Below are 27,306 nucleotides of genomic sequence, written 5' to 3'. Positions count from 1 at the left end.
ATGCTGTGAGAAGGAAGCCTCTCAAACCTCCAGGCAAACAGAGGAGACAAAAGAAAAAAGGAGGATACTGACGAGGATCGTGACGGTTCAACACTTCAAGGCTCCATTTGGGTTTGTTTGAGAGCGAGACAGATGGTGAAAAAGTTACAGTGAGGAGTTTACAGACTTCTACATGCTCTCTTGCAGGACTAAGCTGCAGTGGAATATAGTTGTAATTGGTCCCCATATCGACACTGTCTGAAAATGAACGCAGACACAACGACACAGATTATCTCCTGTTTGTGATAAGTTACCAATGTATCATTACCAACGTATAAGAAAGAAAGTCAAACAGTCTCTGTGTCCAATAGCTTCTCCTGCTTAAAACACTACAAGCAGGTTTGAAGACAGGGAGCTCCCCCCCCCCCCTTTATCCTGTCTTGCTGCCTCAGAAACTCAGCCAGCCAACGAACACGACTGAGACAAAACATAACCATAATGGCTCATTAAAAGGAATGGAGACGACTTAGGCAAACAAAGCAGCCTTCACTGGGCTGTCACCGAAACTCCTTTGATGGTACGTCCAAACTCACGCTGGTGACAAGGAGGCGAAAATGTCTTCCTCCGAACGAAAACTTGTGATGGCTTGGAGTATTTTGACTGCGCCTGACGTGTCTGCGTGTTTGTTCAGCGACAAATCTGCTGTGTGCACAGCGGAGTAACAGACCACTGCGCTACAGGAGACGGGAAAAGAAGGTGTTTACTTGTTGTTAGTTGTTAAGAGACTAGGTTGGATTCACCACGTAGGACTTCAGAATTCAAGACGTTGGCAATATGCTAAAAAAACATTCAGGAAATTGAGCGAGCGGTGATACAGCTTCGCATGAAATGAAATCGCATTCTACTCTTTCCTGCAAGAATCATCATTACCACTCATTCCTTGAAACTCTGCAAATGTTCAATTACATCTAACACTGACATAAAGGCAACAAATCTTTTTTTTTGTGTTGTCCTTTCAGCATCATGTCCTGCACCCTGAGACCCCCCCCCCCCCTTCATCTCCTGCTGTTAGACAGACGACAGGGGCAGCCCGTTCTGGACTTCAACTTTTTAAAGATATCTGCAGGATTCCTTTTTCTGCCGCAACGACTAACTTGCTGAGGACACACAGGTACACACACCTGTTTGCTTAGGCCATCAAAGAACTATTATTCACTGGATTAAATCTGGTGACAGCTGGTTGCACACGTCCCATCTACAGATACAGAGGCTGAAGACTTCCAGAGCGACCGGCAGGGTTTTGGCTCGACCTGTGGCTACTTTCCTGCATGTCATTCCCCATTCTGGTTCGGTTCGATCTCAAAAATAAAGGCATAAAAAGCCCAATTTTCAAATTCATTAAACCATTTAATGACCTCTTTAATCCGATGAAAACATCTGGATTTATTATTGATGTCTTTTTTTCACTTTTTAATATCCTAATTAAATATATCTAAATATTTTAGACCTATGAGTAGCCACACAAACACATCATTATTGTAACACAGGCAGGTTACAAGCTCCTTAGCTCTCTGACACTCACACTGACTCACTCACTCACTCACTCTTGTATTATGTCTTTGACTATTCTTTTAAATAACGACGACAAGGTAGTTCAAGTCCCATGTGTGTTACATCCAAAAGCTTCTTTGAAAAGAGCAGGCTGCTCGGCGCTCTGTGTATACGAGTTTCTTTACTACAGCTAATAAAAGTGTTACTGAGTGCAAGCACAACCTTTTTTGTAGATATTGGAGGCAACTGGGGATTACATGCCTTTAAACATATTCATACTGTTTTTCAGGCAGAAACATATCGAGAAAGAGAAAGTGTGCTCTAAACTTATGACACAGAATAAATGTGAATTTTAATAAACACACAGATTCTTTCAACTCCTCCCTCGTGTCTTACACTCTGTACTCAATGCTGAACCTCTTCCGCTTCCTTAAGAACATATTGCTCACTTCTTTCTTACTGACGCAAGTATGCACAGCTAATCCCATACAGTACATCCACTGACCCAGCACCTGCTCTCCAGTGAAAGCACAGTCGTATCTGTTAAGCAATCCCTCTGTAATTAAAGAAGGCCCGCACCATGCCTAAACCTCTGCCTGACACACTGTTGTGTCTGCAATGCATGGAGACAAGGAGTCATAAGAGGCTTAAGGCTCATGTACCTGATGCTGTGTGTCTGAGTCTGTGTTCTTGCAAGCCTTACGTGTGTGTGTGTGTGTGTGTGTGTTACAAGACTAGAAACAAAAGATTAAAAAAGTGATCAGAAAAAGTAGAATTAAGCACCTTTTCTACATACTTAATTACTCTGAAGTCCACCTCTGTGTGAGCAGCACTAGAAATACCCACAAACTCCCAAAGGGGCCCTGGAAATCCCACTTGTAAATGAATGAATACACACACACACACACACACACACACACACACACACACACACACACACACACACACACATACACACACACACACACACACTCCACAACACATCCTTTGCACAAAATGACCAAAAATGAACTCACACTTCTCAGAAAATGGGCCAAGCCATATGTTCTTTTTTTGCGTTTTTGGGATCAGACTAATTTGCTTTGGTGATAGCATACAAATGATATCTTTAAAAAAAAAATACAAAAAAAAAAGAAGAAGAAAGGAAATTCAACAGAACAGACCGAGAGACAGAGAAAAAAAGAGAAAGAGACCACAGGATGGAGACTTGGGGGAACACATGCAATGAATCCCAGTCTTATTTGGAGATCCAGGAGGTGACATAAGGCTGAACCTGATCAGCATCCAGGGCAACGTTACAAATAAGAATTTGTTGACAGAGATAAAATGCTCTGTAATTGGCGCTCAAAGCAAATTCAAAGACATCGTTCTGATTTGGTCTCGTCGGGTTTTGTTTCCTCTTTATGTCTGTTTTGAGGGATTCCCAGGATGGTCGGAGTTAAAAGAAAGTGGTTACAAAAAAAAGAGACAGATCAGGAAATAGAGAGACAGTGTGTTCTGTAAGAGAGAGAACTGAGGAAATGTTGTCGTTGAAATTATACATCTGAGACAGACAGAAGGCGAAGGAGCGACGTATCGGTGTGCACGGCTGGACAAAGTGAAGCCTGTTGTTGGAGCAGAAAAAAACGAAGACGGTGGTCAAAAGAGAGAAAGGAGAAAGTTAAAAAAAAGAGGGGGTCAAGCTTGGGGCAAAGCGTATAAAGGATCAGGGTTAAGTTGAAGAGATGAGTGGATGTGAGGAGCTCTGCTGGATTACAGGAAGTGTAGCTGTGTTGACACTTCCAGCTTCCCTTTACAGTGAGGCTATTCAAACAGGAATACCTTATTTATACACAGCATACCATTCACTTCTATTCTTCCTGTTCCTGTCGAGGCAGCGGCTTCAAAAAGCCTATAGAAAAACGAAGTGATTCATCAGTGCGGGTGCAATGCAATGAGATAAAGGGACGTTGAATTAAAAAGTGTGGAGACACATTTTGGTGAAAAATCTCATCAGTCACAAATATTTTTTAAATTTGCTGTTGATTAAAAAAAAGTCATTTTGATGACAAAGATTAGTCAAAATCAGCAGAGAAATATTCTTTAAAAAATCTTTTTTTTTTCATTCAGCTTTACACTTACAGACTTTCTCAATTCCCATTTAAAAACATATTGAAGTCGTTGAAATCATCAGTAAAATAGATATATAGTCAATAATATACACCGTTGATGAAACTAAAGGAAAATATTAGAAATTCAAAAACGCTAGGTGGAATCAAAGTGTGGATTCAAATTGTGTCTAATTCAGTCTTCTCCCATCCACAGCGAGTGCCATTATGTCAGTAAACACAACATAATTGTCTTTCAGTTGACAAGAACTAAAAATATACAGACAATAGCTTTGAGATGAGCAGAGGCAAAAAAAAAAATGTTTTGTCCTTGAGCCATGTTTTCACTCCACTTTCCCACCCCATGCCAGTGACTGCAGAATAAACGGATATGTGAATTAAACCCCATTGTTTTAAAAAAGATCTGCAGCTAAATTTAGGCCCTGCTCTTGTTCTCTGTCAATGTGAAAGAATGTGCGAGTTAGGTTATGTTTGTGTGTTTTTATTTTCTCCTCCTTCCTTTATCCCTCATTGTAATCTCGGGCTACGTACATCTCATGGTGTTTGAGCAAGTATGAGTGGAGCATCTATGCATGTGTCGACGCCAAAAGAAGACACTCGACACATACACACGCGTATAGTTCAGCCATGCGATTTTTGTAATTAGAAAAGACACAAAAATAATTATTCTGCAGCGCAGTCAGTCGACATATCCTGAGTCGATGATGCACGGATCACGTGTTTAATAAAAAAGGTTAATCAGTTGTTAATCAGAGGATTAATAACTTGTTATTTTCTTTACAAAACCATTAATATTATGCCATAAATATTTAATGTTGATAGGTCTTTTTTTTTTCTTGTTTTTTTGGGAGGAGAGACGTCGAGGGGGTGGGGGTGATGTGTGCTTGGTGATGCAGGGCACAGTGAGCAATATCCAGGCATTAATGTGCATTAATCATGCTTTGGTGAAGACAAATAAATTCATTCATGTTTATTAATACAACCTTGGAGAAAACAATACTCTTTACATTATTCACTGAGTTATTAATAAAGGATTTATGAACAGGAGGACCACAGGACAGCGGCTGGGGATCAGGAAGAGAGAGAGAGACAGAGAGAGACAGAGAGAGACAGAGAGAGAGCGAGAGCGAGAGAGAGAGAGAGAGAGAGAGAGAGAGGAAAAAGAGGGGAGAACGAAAGAAAGAGAGCAGAAGAGGGAGGTCAGAGACACAAACCCAGGAGCATAAGTTCATTACTGTTTAGGATGGAAGGGGCACAGACGATTACAGAGGGGATGCTATGAGAGAGAGAGGGAGAGAGAGAGAGAGTGAGAGAGAGAGAGAGAGGGAGAGAGAGAGTGAACATGCAGTCCACCACTGGGAAGCTGGGGGTTAAACAGAGATTTTCTGCCCTCACTCGTTCTCCTTAACAAATTATCCTGCCCGTTTGCTAATCAAAGCAAAACAAATATTGCTTTTCATTCGCTCCATTTGTTTGAATGAACATACAGACTTTCCCAAAATACTCATTCCCAGCTCAAATGTAATTAAATTGTGCCTTTAGTGAAAACATGCAGTGGTACTCCAATTAGTTGTGTTTTTGTCGTCGGGTAAAGACGGAGAATGGCAGTGGGTGCGCCCCGGGCACCTCTGGGTTCTGAAATGGAAGTATGTGTTGGCGGGCGAGGTGGGGGTGGATTAGAGTTTTGGTTAGACTGAAGCCATAGAGACAAAGTGTCTGCAGAGCTGAGTCATTTGGTCACGTTTTATTTATTTGACAAACACGAAAAAGTTGCTTTTTGAACAAATGCCATTCGAGGTGTTTTCATGTGACTAAAGTAAGATTACGTTCTGATTGTGTCGGGGATTTTTATGTTTCACAGCATACAACAAAGACTCAGGGGACGTCTATCTCTAACTCTCTCTGTGGAGATCTCTCGTGCAGGCAGGTGGTCCGGGTTCACGTCCGACCTGTGGCTCCCTACCTGCATGGCACTCCCCACTCTCTGTCCCTGGTTTCCTGCTGCATTCACTGTCCTTTCAAATAAAAGGCAAAAATCCCCCCAAAACTGCTGGATGTTGCACTTCTGCATTAGCTTCATTTTTGACTTTTGGAGGTTTCTGCTTGAACCTCCAACATGAACCTTACACTGAGGTGGTGCAACCAAAAAAATGACACAATTTAAGTTATGTGGGACTTCATGTCAACCTTTTTTTGTACATTTATTAAGGAGCTTTTGTGCCTTTATTGGAGAGACAGGTTTGGACAGTGGATAGAGAAATCAGGGAGAGAGAGAGTGGAGATCTGCATGCAGGAGGGGAGCGACAGGCCGATGATTTGAGCCCAGGACTATAACCTAAACACAGCACCACCAACTCCCTGCTTAATGTGAACTTTGCACCAAAAACAGAAATTACACATGGCTGGTGCAACCGCCCACCGATGATATGGCTGTAAATTTAAACTGTTGAGGTTTGCTTGCAGTATCACATCAAAACAAACCTGAAGAAAGGATGTAATTAGTACGATCCTACGTTACTCTGCATGGATAGTGAGTCTGGTCTGCACAGGGTGCTACCGACCTGTCAACCATCTGCAACAACTTTTCTGACATATATAACGGGAGGCATCATGACCTGACTTTTTTATGTCACACTCTTTATAATGTTTCATAGAACAAACAAAAAAAGAATCAATGCAGGAATAAAAGAGATAAATAGTGATTCATATGAATTTGCTGATCTATCTTACAGTGAGGCCGTCATGTTATCATATCAGGAAGAGTCAACATATGATCTTTATGATCTGGTCCATGTGATGTGAAGGCCGAATATTATCTCCGAGTGGTTTTGTGCTGCCCATCTGTGAATCTATCTTCTGATCATTATTCCTCTCCTTCTCCATCTTAAATGCTTTCTTTTCCTTTTTTTCCTTCTTTGTCTTAAGCTCCAAATTGTGTTTTTATTGAAGGGCTTTATGGATCGCTCGGCAAAATGTCATCCGTCAAGCTGTCGATGAATCTTTCCTTTCATTTAATGATCAGCTTACCTGATATGCATTTTACATGGCCCTATATACCTTTAATGGGAATCAATGGAAAGCAAATAACGCTGGGAGCCAGAAAGCTGCATGTCTGACGGCCCGTTATTTGTCAATATACACAGCTCTGTTCTTAGCCCAGAGGCTTTGTACTGTATACGCCTGGATGGATGTGGCTGCAAAGGTGGCTCAGTGTGGGTTAGACACTGGCTTACACGCGAGTCTGTACAATCCTGCCCCCACTTGCTCTGTCTCCATAAACTAAGAGAGAGAAAAAAGAGATTGAGTGAAAGAGACAGAAAGAAAGGAGAAGGTGGAAATGATGAAGGCAGACGGAGAGAAAGACAATTAATGAAAGAGGAAGAAGAGATGAAGAAAGAAGAAACAGGATGAAATGAAAGGGGCCGAGGAGGGAGAGAGAGAAGGGAGGGACGGCCATTCGACATGGTTTCAGTTAAATACTGATTTCATCATGCGATTGGGGAGGGGGGGGGGGATGGTGGCTGTGGCTGTGGCAGCTCTAAAACACCTAACTTTTTTGCGAAGTGAAAATCAAATATTAAAAATGACAGGCCTTATAAGTGTGCTGAGTGAGCTCGGGTCACGGAGGGAGGGAGGCGCGAGCGGCTTGTCAGCTACTATCTGTCAGGGCGAATTAGAAACAATCAGGGCCGAGTGAAAGGGAAGGTGATTGTTATTAAGCGGCGGGGCCCTGCGAGCGGGCGCCCCAGATGTGGCCGTGCATATAAAAGAACAGGAAGCCGGCAGTTTAATTCAGGAAGTTTGCCGAGGCGAGTGAGCAATGCCACAAAGGAGGAGAGGGAGGAGGTGGTGGTGCAGAGGATATGAGGGGGGGTGGGGATTTCTTGTTGCTAATATGGTGGAGGTTACTTTTATTACATATTAGGCCTTTTGAGGAATTCAGGAATGACATCTCTCTTTTTTTTTAATACTCTGCTCATCCATCTCTGTCTATCCCACACAGGGAAGTGGCATCTCAGCCCATAGAGCGGGCAATGGGAAGAATCACGAGTGCAATCTCGAGAAGTCGACCTCAACACACACACACGCACATGTATGAGAGTGATGGAGGAAGAGACAGCCCAGCCCATATATCAATTACAACCTGAAAACCTGTGAGGATGACGGGACGGAGAGAGAAACCCCTGAGCAGAGGCGTGTGTGTGTGTGTGTGTGTGTGTGTGTGTGTGTGTGTGTGTGTGTGAGCTCCTGTCTGAGCATACACAATCCCCCTGAACACTCTTTAAATCTCGTACTTTTTTTTTTTTTTCTCCAGCAGACTGTTCCTCCTTGTCTATTTCGTGCACAGGCTGTCTGACGGCGAGTAAGTTGATTGATAAAGACGTGGACTTTGCTTTGACTCCTTTGGTAGCCCTGTTGGCTGTCAGGTTCCTTTTCTACGCATCTAAAGCTCCTTTGAGAACACTGTCTGGAGCACTGTCTCCTGAAACGGAGTCATGACGTGACGAACAAAGAACGACTACTAAGAGGCGACCCTGAAGATTCTGCTGATATGACGGCGTTTTTTTTCCTGTAATCATAATGTCATATTTTGCCAACTCGCTATGTTAGCTAACTAGCTTATACCCGGCTGATTTCTATACAGATATCAACAGAGATATTGGATCAAGATTTTGTAACCAAGCAGACGCTCAACAAAGTCTGGGCGTTCTTTCCACGGATGATTAAAGAGGAATATTTTCAACCTCAAGATAATTGAAGGAGCTGTATTTTGGTTGACTGTGATGCTGAATGCGCCTCCTTTCTTTAGTCCAATGTTTCCCAACGTTTGACCTCGTGGCACATTAAGCCACCCGTGCAAACAACCAGAAGTCTTCTTTGTGTAGTTTAATACCTTTTGGCTGGCTATGACATTTTACTCCAAAAGTATTTTGGACAGTCTTTGCATGTTTTTGAAAAGTATTTTAGATCTCATTTGACATTAACCAACAGACCTACGGACTCCATAGCAGGGAGGATGAGCTCCATCGTTGTTGACTTTCAGTTTGGAAAAATGCAGGAAGCACGTCCTTAACAGAGGCGAGTTTGCCTGTCCCTATTTGTGGGTCCTGATGGGTAAGGGTAGCGTTGTAATATTTGGGGTTGGGGGCTGTTTGAGGGGGATTTTGGATGAAACTAAGCGACAAGAATCCACAGAGAGGCGTAACGTGCTGCTTAAAAAATACAATCCACAGGGAATCATTAAACCTGAACATGATGTCTCAAGTTCTCTTTTGATTAGTTAAGTTGAAATATAAAAAGTCTGATCACATAATTAGGTTAATAAAAACACAAGTACTAGATGTAATAGAAGCTTTATTTGACCGTACTGGGAGCCAATCCCTCCCCACCCTCACCAGACAGGAAGTCAAGTGGATCCATTGCCTCTCAAATAGTTTCACTTAACACCGCTTACATGAAATCAATGAGAAGAACAGACGGAAGAAAGAGCAGAGAATGAAGGAGGTTGTTAAGATAGTTTCTTTCATATAGTGCTTCTGTCTCGGAGCGTGAAGGGCTTTGATTTCTATTTACTTTGTAGTGAGAGATATTGCAAGAAATTATCCCTCCCCTTAAGAATCACTGATCATCCAATATGTTGGAATAAAGCAGGCTTGTCACATGCTCGCGCTCCCTCTCTCGCGTTCCCTCTCTTGTCGTCTTTATTGTGGTGATCAGTCGAACGCTCGCCTAACACAAGCAGTCTCTGGTTTCCACCTCCCAGGTTTTTTCTCTCTGTTGCCGCTGCCGATGTAGCGGAGGTTATGTGGTGTTAAACACAGAGCTGCTAAACGTTCCCCAAGGTAATAACAGTCAGTGTATATAGAGTTCTGTGCTGTATGGCGACGGGAAGTTGCTGCCAAGTGTGGAAGCAAAGGAGATGTAGAGAGAGAGAGAGAGAGAGAGGGAAGGGGGAGGGTGGAAGTAGAAGAAAAAGGAAAGGAAATGAAATAATTAGAGGTGAAAAAGAGAGTGCGGAAGGGTAGCATTGGAGAAAGGGTGAGGGATGAGTAAATGCTAAGCCAAAGGTATAAAATAAGACAATGAGAAGTGAAACTCATGTTGCACTGTTGTGATGCCATTACACGTTACTTTGTGAGCATACAACACAGGTGTGTGCACTGTGTTGTGATTACATGGGTTTAAATCCAATTTACACACACACACACACACACACACACACACACACACACACACACACACACACACACACACACATTCGTAAAGCCAATAGCTATCCCTGCAGAAGTCTGAAGCATTTGAGAGTGATTTAAAAAGATAGTAGGTTTACTTTGAGTTCCGGTATTTTTGTACCATACTTTATTTTATTTCTTTCACTGTTTGACTATTATTTGGACAAATGTTTCAAGTGTTTAAAGTCAATGTTTCAGATTTATCTTTGTATTTCATATGAAGTTTTTTTGTGAGCTGTTATATATTCTATTTGTTCTTCTGTACAGCACTTTGCTCAGCTGTGGCTGTTTTTAAAGTTGGATTGGCATGCCAAATGTCCAAGGCCAATAAATCTCATGTTCATAATGGCCAAAAGTCAAACACCTCTTCCCTCTTGAAAAACGGTAACTGGCCCTTTTGATCCAAACAGTAGCCCCTTTTGCGCTGCCTGTTAAAGACAGGAGTGTTACTCCTTGCCAACATGTAAATATCTCAGAAGTGGCGGGTTGAAGTCGTTCCACCAAACAGCCAGCAGGGAGGCAGTGACGTGCAGAGGTCAAACAGGGGCCAGACACTGTCAACATCACAGTTTTGTTGGAGCTAATGTGCTCCTCGGTTGATTTGAACATCAGCTCTTCAGCAGTTTTACTTTAATGAGCTTTTTGGGAAACTTTAGGTACCAGTAAGGACCCATTTCTGTCCACACAAATACACTTTAATGATGTTTATAGGCCACTTTAACGGCTCAGTTATGGAAGAGGAATGATTGGCGTCTACCATGCAACACGATTACTGTTCATTTAGCTATCTGCTGTGTCCTCCACGCTGCTTTGTGAACAGGCAGAGGAGTCGATGCTCATTTTTTAAGCTTGTTTGAGTCACAAAATGAAGTTGTTGTTTTTTGGGGGTTTTTTCAAAAGTAACTTTACCTATAAGCTATCATTAAAAATAATTAACATGGATATTAAAACAATACTCTGTTCAGGGACTTCAGGGGTTCAGAGTCTTATTTTCTTATGGTGTTTAAGATATTCACACAGATCAGTGTATGACTGAAGTCCAAGCTTTTCTTCCATCACCTGACTGAGTGACGATGTAAAAGATTGTTTTGTCATCACATCCTGTGCCTATACTCAAAATAAGAATTGGGATATTTAGGAAACCGTTTTGTTTTTTTAAAGGGACATGAAATGAAAAGGGACTACATTACACATAATATGTGTTCTTTAAAGATAAATAACCACATACAGTATATGAAAACATCTAGGAAGAATACAGTCAAAAGGTGTCAATGCTGCAGTGACGTTGATGTTGCCCCTTCCTTATTCAATCCATCCCCCTGATGTTTTCTCTCCAAGAGGCCAGATCCAGGCCATGTCTAAGATTTCACAACGATTAGTGAGGGAGGGCTGAGGAGGGATATAGAGATGTACTAGAGCAGCATTAGCCATTAATCACCAAGAAGGGAGGGAGAGGGAAGACAGAGAGGAAGTGAGGGAGAGAGAGAGGACTATCCTAGCATGGCTCAGCATGGGACTGGTTTTTTTGGGGGGTTTTTTGCCTCCAGGGGTCTGACTGAGGGATCGTGGCTCAGCTTCCCAATCCTGGGCTATTGGAAAGGCAACATATGCAACATAAACATGAACCTCATAAATATATCAGCAGAATCTAAACAATCGCTGTGTCCACAATGCAATTTGCAGCAGAATTGCATACAATCATGTTTGTAATTGAACAGAATGTAAAGTTTACACTGCTGAGTATTTTGTCTGTAATGACAGCTGGCGTTCAAGTTTCTAATCTGGATAAATGACAATACTGGATATGGCTACTCTTCTTCTACAGTATTTCTTTTTTGTTCCTCATCAGTAAATCTCCAGCTCCAAATCTGTCCAGGCTCTCGGCTTTTAGACACATTTCCTATTTAACTGACTGTCGTCGTATTTGAAAACACTTATTTGAAAGCTGGTGTCGGGTCAGTCCAACGCATACAAAGTATGTTTAGAAGATCTGATGAACCATCCTGAAGATTCATTCTGTCACAACATCAGCTGGTTAGCTTCCTCTGTTTTGACCTTATTAATGTTTATGATAAGAGGGACGGATCTAACGTTTTTGTTTGTCGTCAGGTCAACCAAAAGTTAGATCGAGAGAGCCGTTCCAATGTGGGGAATGCCATCTTTGGGCTTCAAAACTCTGATGGATAAACCAGTAGGTGACTTCATCACGACCCCCTGGCCCCCCCTTTGGTTTGTGCCAGCTAAACCCAATCAGTAACCGATCGACTCGGCCTAAATGATTCAGCACGTTTGAATAAACTTAGCATTGAGCTAGACCTTCCAGAAGTCAATAAAAGTGAAAACTATTAGTTGGGGAACAGTTTCCACATGCAGGTGTTGTGCTGTCACCAGAGGCGGCGACATGTTCTTTAGTATAATGGGACATTTATAAGAAGCAGTCAAACCCTCCACGCTGTGTTGGTAGGCAAAGTGAAACAGGGTGACCATAAAACCAGAATGGCCATCACTTAGTGTTTCCTCTATCCCCATATCTATCTCCACCTCCCTCCTCCCCCCTCCCTACACCCATTCTTCCCTTCTTATTTTTTTTATTTTTTTTCTGTACTATGAATAAATTTAGTCTGTCCCGGACATGAAAATGTCAAATACCTAAAATACACCTAGGCTAAATAGCATATTAATTTTTAATGCCTGCTCATCCTATGCTGCTATTCTCATATCAGGCCTGTCTGCCAACAGCTGTTGCTGGCTCTCTGGCTGGGAATTTATCATCCATCTAGCAAAAGGAGGGGAGAGAGGGAGAGAATAAAAAAAGAGATGGGAGACATTGTTCGGAAGACAAGGGAAAGGGGAGGGACGGATCTGTGTTTTCATGGATCCCTACCTTGCATTTATATCACCCGCACCTCACAACTTTTTTTTTTTTACTTTGATATACGAGTGGGATTCAATTACACTAATGCCAAACATAAATTGTCAAGATTCCTTCCTTTTTCTCCCTCCGTGTCGTGTTATAGCACAAGCCCCCTCATACATAAAAAAGAGGAATAAGGAGCAGAGTGGTGACATTGACGCTGGAGGTAGTGACATTGGGGAGAGCGGCGGAGGGAGACGAGATGCACTGAAGCAATGTGCCAGTGTGGGTGTTGAATGCCACCCATGTGCGTTTTTAGGTGGCATGTGGTGGATGATTATCATAGATTATCACAATCCAGATTGTTACAAGTTCTGTCTGCGCACATAGCAGCAGTGTACTGTAGCTGTGTGACTGTGTGTGTGTGTGTGTGTGTGTGTGTGTGTGTTTTGGTTTAAGACACAGTGCCTTTGGGGATAAGACTAAATGGTGAGTGAATGACGAACAGTTGGAGTGTGTTAGTGTATGTGTGCATTTATGTGTGTGTATGTGTCTTGTTCTTTTAGCATTACAGTTTGAGAAGCAAATATCATACAGTGTGTAGAAAAAAGGGAAAAATCTACAAGTTGAGGATGTTTTGCTGCAGGCTCAGTGTGCGTGTGTGCGTGCGTGCGTGCGTGCGTGCGTGTGCGTGTGTGTGAACTTACCTTAACACTCAAACTGCATACTGGAGTGCAACCTGTCTGTTAGGATCAAGTGGCGTCTCACTGTCACTCCTGACTGACTGCTGCTCGCTGGAATGGCCACCTAGAGGGAGAAACAGAGAAGGGGGGGAGGATTAGAGGACGGAGGTGATAATGAAATATAGACCTGAGGAGGCGAGGAGGAAGACGGACAGAGGATACAGCAAGAAGAAGAAGAAGAAGACAGTGATGGGTGGAAAGGAAGAAGTATATGAGGTGGACAGGGGGAGGGCGAGGGGAGGAGGGGGTCGATGTCAAGATGAAAATCTAACAAATTCAGCGAGCGATGTTGCAGAGGTCAAGGCAACGCAGCCGAAAAAGGTTAAAGATGAAATCAAAGCCAGCGCTCTGCGGTGCCCGGAGGCACAGCTGAAAATCTATCCCTCCAGGGCAAGGCCACCGCTGACGCGAGGCAGACAAGAAGCTAAATACTGCACGCCACTCGGGGATCTTTCATTTTCAACCGATCAATAAGGGCTTATATTTATCAGGGCCTCCGAGCAGCTGCCACGTCTGACAACCTCCACTTCATTTTTGCACTCCTCTCCTCCTTTTCTCCTCCTCTACTTCTCTTCCTCCTCCTCACCCCCGCACGCTAAATTGAGACCCATCGACCATGAAAAGGGGCAGAGACCCTGGATTGCCATTAACCCCCCTCGTGTCACTAGACTGTCTAACGCACACACACACACACACACTCACACACACACACACACACACACACACACACACACACACACACACACACACACACACACACACACAAACCAAATGCCCCTGAGATACAAGGTCTGTCTCCCCCTGCTTTAAAGAAACATGCCTGATCATTATGGCCTTGGCACCGACACCAGCACCTCTTCATGTCTTTTGTTCCTCAAGCTGCCCATGCCACCCAGGACACACACACACACACACACACACACACACACATACAAACACATGTGCCCTGTGTGTGTGTCTGTTAAACACTCACACATAGAGAGAAACAAACATGTAGATGAAGACTGTCTTGCCAAAACCTCATTTCACTTTAAATTCCTAACATTTTGTTCATCTCTTTTTAAATAAAAAATACATCAAATTACTGCTATAAATCTGAGCAGCATTACGATAAGCGGAAGATTGGGTTTAGGGGTCTGAGTTAAAATAACTGGCTGTCTAATCATCTGCACAACAATATTTGCTGTGAGGCATTCTAAATAGATTATCGCTAGTCCATCTGTGTCATCATTGATTTATAAGGCATTAAGCTGCTTGGGGAAGAGAAAGGGCCTCTCCTTCTCTGCTGTTAAAGGGGCTTCTTGTAGAAATCAGGGGCATGGCAATGGAACAACTGTGGCACTCGTCTAACCTCCCCTTTAATCGAGAGGAAGTGAAAATAGGACGGGCGTATCTGTTTTGTTTTTTTTTGCACCCGAAAAAGGGAAGTATGAATCCAAATTTTCTGCATCTCTTTTTGTTTGGCGATACAAAGAGACTGGGAGGAGGGGAGGAAGTACAGGGGGGGGAAAATACACACAGAGAGAAACAAACAGCACACACAAACATGCATGCACATACACACATGCAGAAAAAAAAAAAAAACAAGGGACATCATTAACATATGAATGCCATATGCAAATGGTAGAGAGAGAGCAGATGTTGTTGCATTTAATTGACCTATATGTGAATTGCATCCAAACCTTTCAGTGTGTTTCTGGGCCCACTGAGTACAGTTTTGACTGGCTTTTCTAGTGAAACTCAACATACGAGCAGGGAGCACACACATTTAGCTGTGTTTAAACTGAAAGAGGGAGATGACTGAAATAGATTAAAACAGGACAGAATAGAAAATGACATCAGAACTCTGGTGAAAAGAAGCTGCTGAGAACTCGCTCTTGTGAAACAACGAAAACATACACGGACAAACGGATTGCATTGTTCCTGCTAACAGGTGGTGGAAAGTAACTAAGTGCATGTACTCATGTCCTGTGTTACTAATAACTGGGGATCATTTCAATCTTATATTTCTGATGAGCTCTGAAAGCTAAACTGTTACAAACCACTGCCTAACTGTATTTTGCAAAATTGAATACATTGATAAGATAATGATAATGGATAAAAAATATGATGTATAATACAGTTTGAATGCATCGTTAAAGAGCACTGTATGGATCATTTTTACACTTTCCATCCTGGTTGTTGTTGGATTCTGGTGCTAACAGCAACCAGTTCTCAAAATGTTTCAATTAATTATAACATGATGTGCTGTTTGGACCTCGTATGTTATGAAAGCAACTCAGAACAAAGAAACTAAATGAAACAAACTTGTTTAAAAAAAAAAAAAAAAAGATGTTTTGACAGCATTTGCAACCCACTGAAAACGGCTCCGCGACCCCATTTTGGGTCTCGACCCACCATTTGAGAACCACTGGTAAAAATGACTTCTTTCTCAGCACGGCTCGGTCACAGCCACACCCAACGCTTCATCCTATTACACTATCATCTTTTAATTCAAAAACATCAGGAAAAATAGAGTACTTCAGGGATATCTGCAGATTGTTTTATGAATTATACTAAAAATGCAGGACTTACATTTTGTGCCTTGATCTTGAGATACGATGTTGATCTGTACACGTCAGGTGTGACGTGGCTTAAAAGAAGTGTAATAGAGATATTTTTGAGTGAAAATTAAAGCCGTGTCGTTGCCTTGATTTGAGTTTGGAAGTGTTTGCTCCTGCATGTGGTTTGATTTAAGCATCCAAAAACTTGAGTACAGATTATTGGAGCGATTGTATCTCCTGTCTTAAAACCTTTCTTAATTTAACAACACTTTTTAAACCACGATCTTGCCCTGTTATGAAGTGATTAGTCTGAGCTCTGACAGGTGGTCGGGGGGCTTCAGGGGGCTGGAGTTTACTCACCATAAGAAAGAGACTAACATTTTCTTTTCATGCTCATTTCAATTTTAAATAATATACACAAGTCGGCAGCACTGCATGCTCTCTCTCTTGATGCTACACTGTAAGACAGAAAGATTGAGTAATTATCTTCCTTGTTAAACATGTCTGCTGCTCAACACTCGTGTGAGTGTGTCATACCTGAATAGAGTTTGAAAAGAGACGGTTTTTCACATCAAAAATAAATGTCGCTTCACTCCTGAGCCGGATACATGCACAGCTTGTTTCCTCACACTCTCGTTCATGGCTGCACAGTTTACATCCTGCAGAATTCAGCAGTAACAGACACACCTGCTATCGTAACAATTTGAAGGGTTTTATCGTGTATATTGTTGGGGTACCAATTTTTTTTTTTTGTTCGCCTGCTGAGGCCCAGATAAAAAGTGAATCTAACAGTCTTGTGATGCTTTACCTTATCAGGCCCGACTACCTTTTACTGTGCAGGTAGAGAGAGAGAGAGAGAGAGAGTCATAGAGAGAGGGGAGGGAAAGTCACGCATTTAACACTGCAATGTTTGCATGGGTGAGCCATGAAAAACACAGATGCTATTTTCATCTGGGCCTCTGCCTTTCTTTTTTATTCTTCCCTTTCGCCCTTCCTCCCTCTCTCTTTTATTCTATTACTCTATGCCTCTCTTTTTTTTACCCCTCTCCTCCTCCTCCTCCTCCTCCTCTCATTCTTGGGAATGTCATTAAATTGTATTAAATAGCCTTTTGTCCAGGGGGCAAGGACCACCCGATATATGATAATACATTAAGGCCCCAGTGTAGCAGCCACTGAGCCGAGACCATCTTAAGAACAAGCATGGTGTGTGCCTTTGTGTGTGTGTGTGTGTGTGTGTGTGTGTGTGTGTGTGTGTGTGTGTGTGAGCTAAAGAAGTGGATGGCAATGCAGGGAGGGTAAAACGAAAGGAGGATCAGACAAGTTGGGTGCTGGAGAAATCGCAAGAGAAAGAGAGAGAGGAGAGGAGGGAAGAGGAGAGAGGAGAGGAGAGAGGAGAGGAGAGGAGAGGAAAGGAGAGGAGAGGAGGGGGAGAACAAGGTGCTGTGGCTGCCTGCCTGCGCATGTGGCTCCCTAACAACTGTGACACATACTAATAGAAACATACCTAATAAATTACCAGCTTTCAGGGTCTGGCAAGCTGACATTTTCTCTGTGCACGGGACAATTTCATATCTGCGGCACAAAGTCGAGGGGGCTGCTGGACCAAATTGCATCACACAGAGATGCCAAAGGATTAGCATAAAAATTAACACTTAAATTTCAGCTTATTGTCAACCCCACTCCTGCACCGGCTGCCTCACAACAATCAATTCCTCTTAGAAATCTGATTAGATTCCATGACGCTTATTATCCCAGTCATGTCTGCCTGCCCCCTTTTCTTCCACCACACACACACACACACACACACACACACACACCCCTCTGGCTGCCATGGCTGCCCAGACCATTTGTTTAAATGAAATTAAGGAGAAATAAATATATAGGTGTGGCATTTCTTCTGACAGATGATGCCTCATCCTCTTTCTTTGTGATTCGTTGTGTTTTCAGCCTGCAGAGAAATCCGTCTCAGCATGTTGATATTGTATCTTTGGCACGTCAGGTTCATGTATACTCTCTGATTGCTCTCTTGCAGTCCTGGCTGGTGGTCAGCCGCAAAATATATGCTATAATATAAGCACATATAATTCACCATTTGTTTCCAGGAAGAAGAATGAGCATCACATTTAACTATTTAGGTTATGATCTCACTGATTTGCCGGAGTCTTATTTATAATCAAATGCCACCATGGTTTTATGTCTCTCCTTTTTTTTCCACCTTCCCCCCTCCTCGTTCAGAATGAACTTCATCGCATCTCATCCATCCTCAAGTACACAGCCGTCACAAATGCTTTATGTTTACAGCACAGAGCTGGAATGATGCAAAAGAAGAATCTCGTTCGGAGATCTTTCGAGGCTGTCGCAATGAAATATTTGTCAATAACGCTTTCTGTTGAAGCACATTGCACAAGTATGTACTAAAAGCACAGCGCACGTTGGGTGGCTTTGGTAAGACTCTTGATTGTTTAGACAAATGGCATTTCATCGCATCCAGATGTCTTTAAGCTGTGCTCAACCACCAGCTCGGCTTTCCAAGGCGCAGACTGAATGTATACAAATATCTCCTCATAACTGCATTCCTCATCTGGGCCAGCGAGCGTCACAGCGCTCGTCACTGAGCTTGGATGACAGCCCGCGGTACTGAGAGTTAACATTTGATATTTAGAGTTTGGAGGTAATCCTGGCAGCAGCACTGGAGAAGGGGACTTGATTGGTTTAGCTCAGTTGGGGGTAAAACGGCACCCTGTTTAAAAAGTTAACAATAAATCTAACTTTAAAGCAACGTCACTCATTATAGATGCTTTTTTTTTAATTATTCAAATGCAGGATCGATGAGGTGTAGCAGTAACTGGGGCGCGCCGTGGCTGGAGCAGGCGTTCTAACATCACACTCGTACAAAGGGTCCTGGATAAAGTCGCCCACAGGGCTGAGAAGAGAGAGGGAGAAGGAACAAATCGTCTGATGTTCTAAGTGGATAACAACAGCTCCTGCTATGCAGCAGCGGAGGCGCAGAATAATTTAAACCAGCTACCCGGCTACCCCCCCCCCCCCCAAAACCCCCCGGCCACCCCTCTATTCTTATGTTAACATGGCTAAAGAGGAGTGGGCCACCCAGCAGCACAGAGCAGAAACTTAAGTCCACGCTTCAGGAAAAATAATCCATCTCTCTGCCTCTCTGCTTTGCTGTGTAACTTTACTCACTTCCACACACACACACACGCACGCACACACGCACACACGCACGCACGCACACACGCACGCACACACACCGCCATAAGAGAGAGGCTGAAACAGATACAGAGCAGTACAATCACTGTGCCTTTAAAGCATATTACTTTTCAGACACAAGTTTGAAGAATAATAAACTGGGTGCTTAACTGGGCTATTTTCCCTTTTGGTTAACGCCACGCAACGGCGAGGCGGGGGCGAAAAGAATTTGTGAGTCTTTAAATGCAGAGTAAACACTGCTTTCTTTGTTGATTGTAGAGCTCCGTTGTGTTTTTTTGCGGATCTTGCCCCCACCTTTCCTCTCTTTCTCTCTCTTTGTCTGTCTATCTCTCATTTCCAATCTCCAACCAGAAGGGCTGCTGTTGTGTTTGGTCTCCAAACAGCACATCTGAGGTATACACCTCGCTGACATTTTATAGGTTCAAATCCCCGAGAATGGGAGAGGGAGGGAGTCATATTTTATACCGGCGGTTTATTTTAACGGGCGCTTGTAATTAACGCAGCATGTCCTCTATCTCCCAGCCATCTATGCCAAGGCCTTTATTTAAACAACTTTATTGTGAAATGTTTGCGTTCTCAGCGTTCGGCCCGGGCCCACACACAGAATATTATTTCATACTTCAAGGGAAGGGTGGGGGAGGGTGGAGGGGAGCTTTGGAAGAGTTTACGCTCAGAGAGGTTATTGTTTTTGATTACAGCAAGACTCTTTTTAAAACGGATCAGGCCCGGTAACCTTGCATACACACACACACACACATATGCACAATACACAAACAGTGAGTCTCACACATGTACTGACGTTGTGAGAAGCTGAAGGAGAACCTGTTTACAGAGAGGGTGTGCAAACCTGAAGCCTCCACCGGGGCCAAATGTACAATCTCCGAGTGATTTATGAGAGAAACATCACACTATTTATGTCCCGATGAGAGCACTGGCTTAATGCCGCTGCTTGGGGGCTTCTTTTTTCAGAGAGCCTGTTTGTGTTCTTACAGGGTTTAATGGAATTTGATGGAGAGAGTGAGTGTTTACACTTGTCAAAATGACCTGGAGTTAACACGCCGCTCGATGTTTTCTGTGCAGACCATCAGTGAAACTTAGAAGATCAAACGTCGCGATATGAAGGTCCCATCAAACTCCACATGTGTTGAGCATGCTGTTGCATTTTGTGAACATCTATTTCTGGAGCCAAACTCTTGTGGGGAACATGTGCTCACCGTCTACACTGCTTTCACAATACTCAACATTTCCTTTTTTTTAAGAATCTGATTTGATAACTTGGGAGACATGAGGCACCCACTGGAGATTGAAATGTGGATGGTCAACATGGTGTGAGCTGTCAGCGCATTAGCACCACCGTTTTACTCCACGCATTCCTGCCATTCTGATTCGTCTTCATTGTTCTGACAGTGTGCAGAGTTGGACGGAAGACAATTTTATATTGAAAACAGACAGTGGAGTGCGTTGATGATGAGTTATCTTCTCTTTAACGGTCCCTCTGGGGCGCCACAGGCTTTTTATGAATGATTGTTTCGGCCATAACTGCCTGATTTTGCAGCAGCTTTAAAAAAAAAAAGAAGTCGCGGTCAAAGTCGTGATGTTTTGAGACTTAATTTTTCCCTGACATCAAAAGTGACTTTTAAAAATGAGTTTCAAATGTATTTATTGGGGCTGCATGTTGTCAAAGTGCTTAGTGCTGGTTTGGTTCTCGTGCTGACTTTGCACGTTGGTCCTGTGCATGCGTACTCCAGCTTCCTCCTTGAGTCCAAAGACATGCTCGTTAGGTTAATTGGTGACTCTAAACTGCCCGTAGGTGTGAGTGTGAGCGTGACTGTTTGTTCGTCTCTGTATGACAGCCCTGTGTTTGACTGGCCACCACTTCAGGGTGCACGCTGCCTCTTAACCAATCACAGCGAGAATCAGCCAAATGGATAATTAATGGATATATGGATGGATGTTTCATGACCTGTACCAAAAAAAAAAAAAGCCAAAAGATGACAATAATTATATAGTAACATATTCTCAGGAGAGTTTTTAAAGGTTTAAAGTGCACAGAACAGTAAAAACCATGCAAATAATGATTCTTAAAATAAATAACATTTGTTGAATGAGTCTAACGTTAAAAAACGACAAACCAAACATAGAGCTGCACAGATACCGCCACTTCTGTTTGAAATCAGCAAACTGACAGGAGCAAACTAAGTTCCCTTATTTAATGCTAAACGTGAGCTTTTCGTGCTGCACACCTTCCAACGAGATCACAAAGAAGTCAGTCTGATGTTTGTGATGTTGGCGCAGTGATTGCGATGACTGGTTGTTAATAGAAGTCCTGGATGGACTGCTTTTGGTCTTATGCACAGTTTAATAACTTTCAGTAAGTGTTGAAATATCCCTGATTCAATTCTTCTACCTTCCTAAAACACTCACAGCAGATATTCCATTCGTATCATCTAATAATAGAGCATCCATGCTGATAATATAATCCTGTATCTCACAGAGCCTGCTGTCCAGAAGTTCAGATGGATCACAGATTGCCTTGGAGGAGCTCCGTTTACTGTACTGTGCTTTCAGCTTTCAGCACGCAGATGAGGCTCTCAAAGATTAACCCTGTGAGAGGGAGAGAGTGACTCATGACAAAGGTGTGAGCAAGTCAAGCTGCAGCACTGCAGGCTGCTGAGCCACCAAAAACCACTTTAACAAATGGATTCCAATAGAGGGTTAGTGTGAGTGATGCCTTTAGTACTGCTGTGCACAAATTCCTCACAAACCTCCCCCAGCCTATTCTAGTAGCAGAGGCTCGAGGATTGAAGGCCAAACAACTCGCTTTTGACATTTTAACACACCAGCAGCAGCCTCTTCCCGCCTTTTGTGTCAAAGTCAACTAGTATTTTCCCTTTAATACACATCCAGGAAAAACGCTTCCAAAGAATCAATGAGCTGCATTAGAAGGGTCGGTCACACTTCACCAGTGCTATAAAAATAGCCGACGCAACACACACACACACACACACACACACACACACACACACACACACACATTCACACACACAAAGGAGGGCAATCTGTAAACCTAAATGTCAACTTTTAGTTGATCCAAATATTCCATCTTGTGAGCAAATGCTGCCTGGTGCACATCTGATGTCTCTATTTTTTTCTTCATCACGAACATGTCAACTTCAACTTGGGGGATCGTTCTTTAAACACAAGTAAGACATTAGGCAGGTTGGATTGTACAAACATCTTCTCTTAATTACACCCATTGGATATAAAAGACACCTAGTAATATATGTTCTTGTTGTGAAAATGTATACTCCAATAAGAGACTAAACCTTGTGCTGCCACCAGAAACATGTGCACTGTATTAACGCCTGGTGATAACATCGTGATGAGAAACACATATGCAAAAACATTCTTGTTTTCCCATGTGGATTCAAGTGCGAACGGGGGATTCTGCAAAACCTGCAGCAACAGGCTGCTTTGTGTGCGGGTGAACTGCAACACAACAGTTACAGCACATATTAGCCTCCGGCCAGAAAGAACCAAGTGTCTGAGCAGGTGGGAAATGTGTGTTTTAGTTAAAAAAGGCCTTTCTCATAAACAGAACTGCTGGGGATGCTAAAAGCTGGAAGTCAACAGGCCGAGGAAAGATGAAATCAAACTTTACATCTGCCTTAAAACAAGTGTGAAGGGAAGGCTAATGATACGGGGGACAAGCCATATACTTTCACTTGTTAAAGCAGTTGGGGGGGCACAATGAAAATAAAGAATATGTTGATCAATAAGCGCGTGCATTAACAGTTTGTTGTTTCCTCGTTCACATCCACTGTCTGCATTCTTCGGTCCTTCCTGCTATCTTGTTTGCCGTTCCTCCGTCTCCATCCTCGCTATTGAGCCATCCTCCCCTCCCCCACATGTTGGTGGTGTTAGATGCTATAAGGTGATAAAGTGAGGTGTAGACACTTCTTTATCTCGCTGGAAGTCAAACAGATCGAAGACAGAGAGCACCTGAGTGCTGGCTGAGCTTAACGCTTAGACTGCTATCCTTCTTTTTTTTTTTCCCTTCCTTGACCCTCCACTTTATTATTTTATTTTTTATTTATGTGTTTCATTCTCTGGATTAATAAAACATGTTGTGCTGTTGTTGATTTTCCCTGTTAAAGATGCAAATGACCACAGTTGGAATATTTTCTGGCGTCGTGGTAAAGCAGGTCTAAAACTAACTTGGAGGAGAAAAGCTGTGCTGTTGGGAAACATGTCTTTTTAAAGTTTTACTGGTTTACTGAGTATTTCAAGGCATAAGGTACACACCCAAAGCACACTTTTTCTCTTTGCCTCACACACACATCTTGAAAATGCTTTCCAGCACTCGGGAGTGTGTGTGTGTGTGTGTGTGTGTGTGTGTGTGTGTGTATGTGTGTGTGTGTGTGTGTGTGTGTGTGTGTGTGTGTGTGTGTGTGTGTGTGTGTGTGTGTGTGAGAGGTAGTGCCCATTTACCAAAGTTCTATCGATCTCACCTGGCTCCGCCAAACTCTCTGCTTTGTCTTTCAAGCCTTTTCAATTTTTAATCACCAGTTTCACCATTGGGACAAGTCCCTACTGTCAAACACATACACACACGCACACACACAGACACACACACACGCACAGACACACACACACACACACGCACAGAGCACTGTACAACACAGAGAGGAATGCAAAAACCACAAACTCACACACAGCTGCAAATCAAGTTTAAATGCATAAACACCCTACTTTTCTTATTACAAACACAATACTTCAAACACACTTTCCCTCCATTCCACACACACACACACACACACACATGCACACACACACACACACACACACACACACACACACACAAACGTCCCTCCTGCACAAACAAACAATACAGATGCAAACGTGTAAGCCATAAAGTGACAACAATTCAATAGCAGGAATTGTTCCCCTCAATGCCAACTGACAGATAATATTTAGATCTGCATGCACACATAGTCTTTGGGTGTGTGTAGCTGTGTGTGTGTGTGTGTGTGTGTGTGTGTGTGTGTGTGTGTAAGTCTGTGATTGTGAGAGGGAGCGCCATATAAAACCATGTGTTATCACCTACCCCTGTCTCGTGCCCAGACTGTAGCCAGCTTTGACCTTGGGCTCCGCTATATTCATTACATCATTAAGTTACCTCTTCATTAACTTTTCATTGTTTATGGAGGAGGAGTGAGGAAGGAGAGAGACGGGGGGAGGAAGTGGTGCTGGAGTTGGTGGGGGGGCTCTTTAAAAAAAAAAAAAAAACCTTTTCCTGGCATCTTTGCCCCCCTGCTTCTGCTTTAGTGATGACGTGCAGGGTATACACACACACACACACACACACACACACACACACACACACGCGCCTTTTTCATTCTTCTGTTTCAATACCCATCTACATCCCCTCTGATGTAAACCATTCAGCAGTATGACCTGCCATACTCTGTCTCTAATTTGCCAGTATGCATTTGTTGACTTTGCTATGTGGGGTGAGCCAATCAGAGGCAGAGTAAGGCGGGTCACAATTTGACAATGCCGTCCTAAGGGATATTTAACAATGCCAATGGAGGTGGCGCTACTTTCGATCAGCTTGTCTCACTCATTATCATGATCAAAATGATCCATGTGAAGATAACAGTGAATAAAAAAGACCGGCTTGTCGGGTGCTCGTTTGTTCGAGAAGAAACCTAAATTCAAGACAACAAGGTGAGAAGCACACCTCTCCTAAAAGGTGGCTTTCAGTGGGCAACAAATACGAGCCGCTGATAGTGTACCTGTGCAGAAAACGGCTGCTGCGAACTTGGCAGAAGCATCTGAAGCACAGCTGCATCGATGAAAACGTCACGCAGGCTGTGAGGCTTACATTACAGCTTAGCTAGAATGTGCAGCACACATCACACTGACTCCATCGTTGGATTCAAACCATTATGGGCTCATATTTTCTTCTTCCTTGTGCTCACTGGTCTTAGACAGGACTTACACGTGACCTCCTGGAGGCTTGTTGTTTCATGCATGTGGAGGTCACTATGGTTTTATTGCCATGTTAGTTCAGTAAATGTTGGTGTTTTAAGGGCTCCATTGGACTCTGAGCGTCCACAGAAGTAGCAGAGATTTCAGGTTGGTTCACTCCGAGCTTCAACACGGAGCTTGCACTCATTTTTACAAGATAAACAAGGTTTCAAATGTGTAGTTATTTAATAGCAGTAATGTGCAATGGGACTTGAGCTCACAATTGTCTCATGTGGAAATAATCAGTTGAAACAGAGAGTACCGACAATCATATGTTGTGATGAAACCTCATGTATCCGTTTATCTGAAATGGGATTGTGAACATATTTGTGAGTGCTGGCCTCGTAGCCACCAGGCGCTGTTGTGCTTCCACACCACTCTGGCTTCCTGTCATTAGCGATGCATCGCCCCGACCGCAGGCACAGATTGTGTTTTTAAAAAAAAGAAAGAAGAAAAAAAAAAAAAAAAGAGCTGTCTTTGCCAGCCACCATCTACCATTGCAGGCCAAATATAAATGGCAAATCACTATAGAGCTTTGCTTACTCACTCTCTCTCTCCCCCCGCCTCGCTCGCTCTTTTTAACAGCAGTGTCTGGCCGGACTCCACTGCTTCTCTTCAATAACATGTGTAGATGGCCCTTTGTGTTACAAGCTGCTGGATGCTTGTTAGTTCACACTTTTTCTCAGAGAGAGCTGATGGAGGGAGGGAGGGAGGGAGGGAGCGAGAGACATTTATACTTTATCACCGTCAGACACGGCAAAGTGTGATTCTAAATCTGTGCTACCTCCTGGACACTTCTCAGTGACACAAGCTGAGATTTAGTTCTGGTTTGTGCAACTCGTTTGGTAATTTTGAAATATAATATTACTATCCAAAAACTCAGAGAGCAAGACTCCCTGCTAAAGGTCATGTACCAATTGCAGAGTGCTAATTAATTAAGAATCCTTCAGGATAGAAAAGGCAGGGAAAAAAATCTGAGATGTAAAAATGACCAAAACCAGGTTTTAAGGTAAAAGAGAGGCAAAAGGAGCTGCAGATTCTGAACTGCTGCACAAACCTGTTACAGTTTTTATTTTAACTCTAGTCTGACTCACACAACCTCACGTATGAATTATAAAGATTTAATTTCTCTAAAAAAATCTCCCGTTCAGAAGAAGAAAAACACAAAAAAATGTTGAAATAAACAAAGAAAAGGAACAGAGATGAGAATGATTGCACTCATTTTTGTGCTTGGGGATGCAAATTATTTGTTACTGTTTTTTAGGCATATATGATAAATACATTGTAAACACATACCCAATCTGAGCTGTATGTTTGCTGTGATTGGAAATGTGTACTTCCAAATGAAAATGGCATTCACACCCCAGATAGTTACCTGATTGCTTACGTTTCCCCTCCCAGCCTGGCCTGCCTCCTCTCTGTCTCACTGTGTCACCTCGACTTCAATCAAAGTGCCACAGAATCACTGATATATGATTGTGACCACATCTGATGCAAACGCTTTGCAAACAGTTGTTGATGTGTTGCAACAGGCTGCTTGTAGTTGTTGTTGCTTTTTTTTGTTGTTTACTTGCATATTGTCATTTGTTAGTACTTTGAATTGTGTAAAGACTTTGCTCATCTATTTCATAGGTGTGTAGGTCAGGAAGGAGTGCATGATTATTTGCACACTGGCAAACTCACAGTGAACTGACGAGCAATGTTGACGACACACTGCTAATAAATGTATTTTTGGGAAAAAGACTGAGACTTTGAATAATGCATTTTTTTGAGTCCTTAAAGAAATAAACTGAGCAGATTAGTATAATGCATTTCACTCATGTGACTTGAAAAGTTGAATGAAAAGGTTGTAGAGCATGAGCATCCCTTATCTTAAAAAGTTTATGTTAACACAACATCAAGATGAATAATTCAAGAAATGGAGGTTTGCAACAGCTCGAGACAGAGAGCGAGAGATGAATCTATCTTTTGCAGGTTCTTTGGATTCAGCAAGATGCGCTGCATACTGGGTCACTTTGTAGGTCGAGTTTGTGGTGG

General features: G+C 42.8%; 1 protein-coding gene across 3 annotated transcripts in view; it reads right to left on the bottom strand.

Moving 5' to 3' along the window:
* The window catches only part of znf536 (zinc finger protein 536), a 213,499-nt gene that overhangs the window by 113,150 nt on the left and 73,043 nt on the right, over positions 1–27,306 (bottom strand). For all 3 annotated transcript variants that reach the window (XM_079339213.1, XM_079339211.1, XM_079339212.1), the window contains exon 4: positions 13,433–13,532. The gene's annotated coding sequence lies outside the window, so the exon portion shown is untranslated. The remainder of the gene's footprint in view (positions 1–13,432; positions 13,533–27,306) is intronic.

The sequence above is a fragment of the Symphodus melops genome (assembly GCF_947650265.1).
Source record: "Symphodus melops genome assembly, chromosome: 3".
Lineage (NCBI taxonomy): Eukaryota > Metazoa > Chordata > Actinopteri > Labriformes > Labridae > Symphodus > Symphodus melops.
Note: the sequence above shows the minus strand (reverse complement) of the source record. Positions and strands in the feature narration are given on the sequence as shown.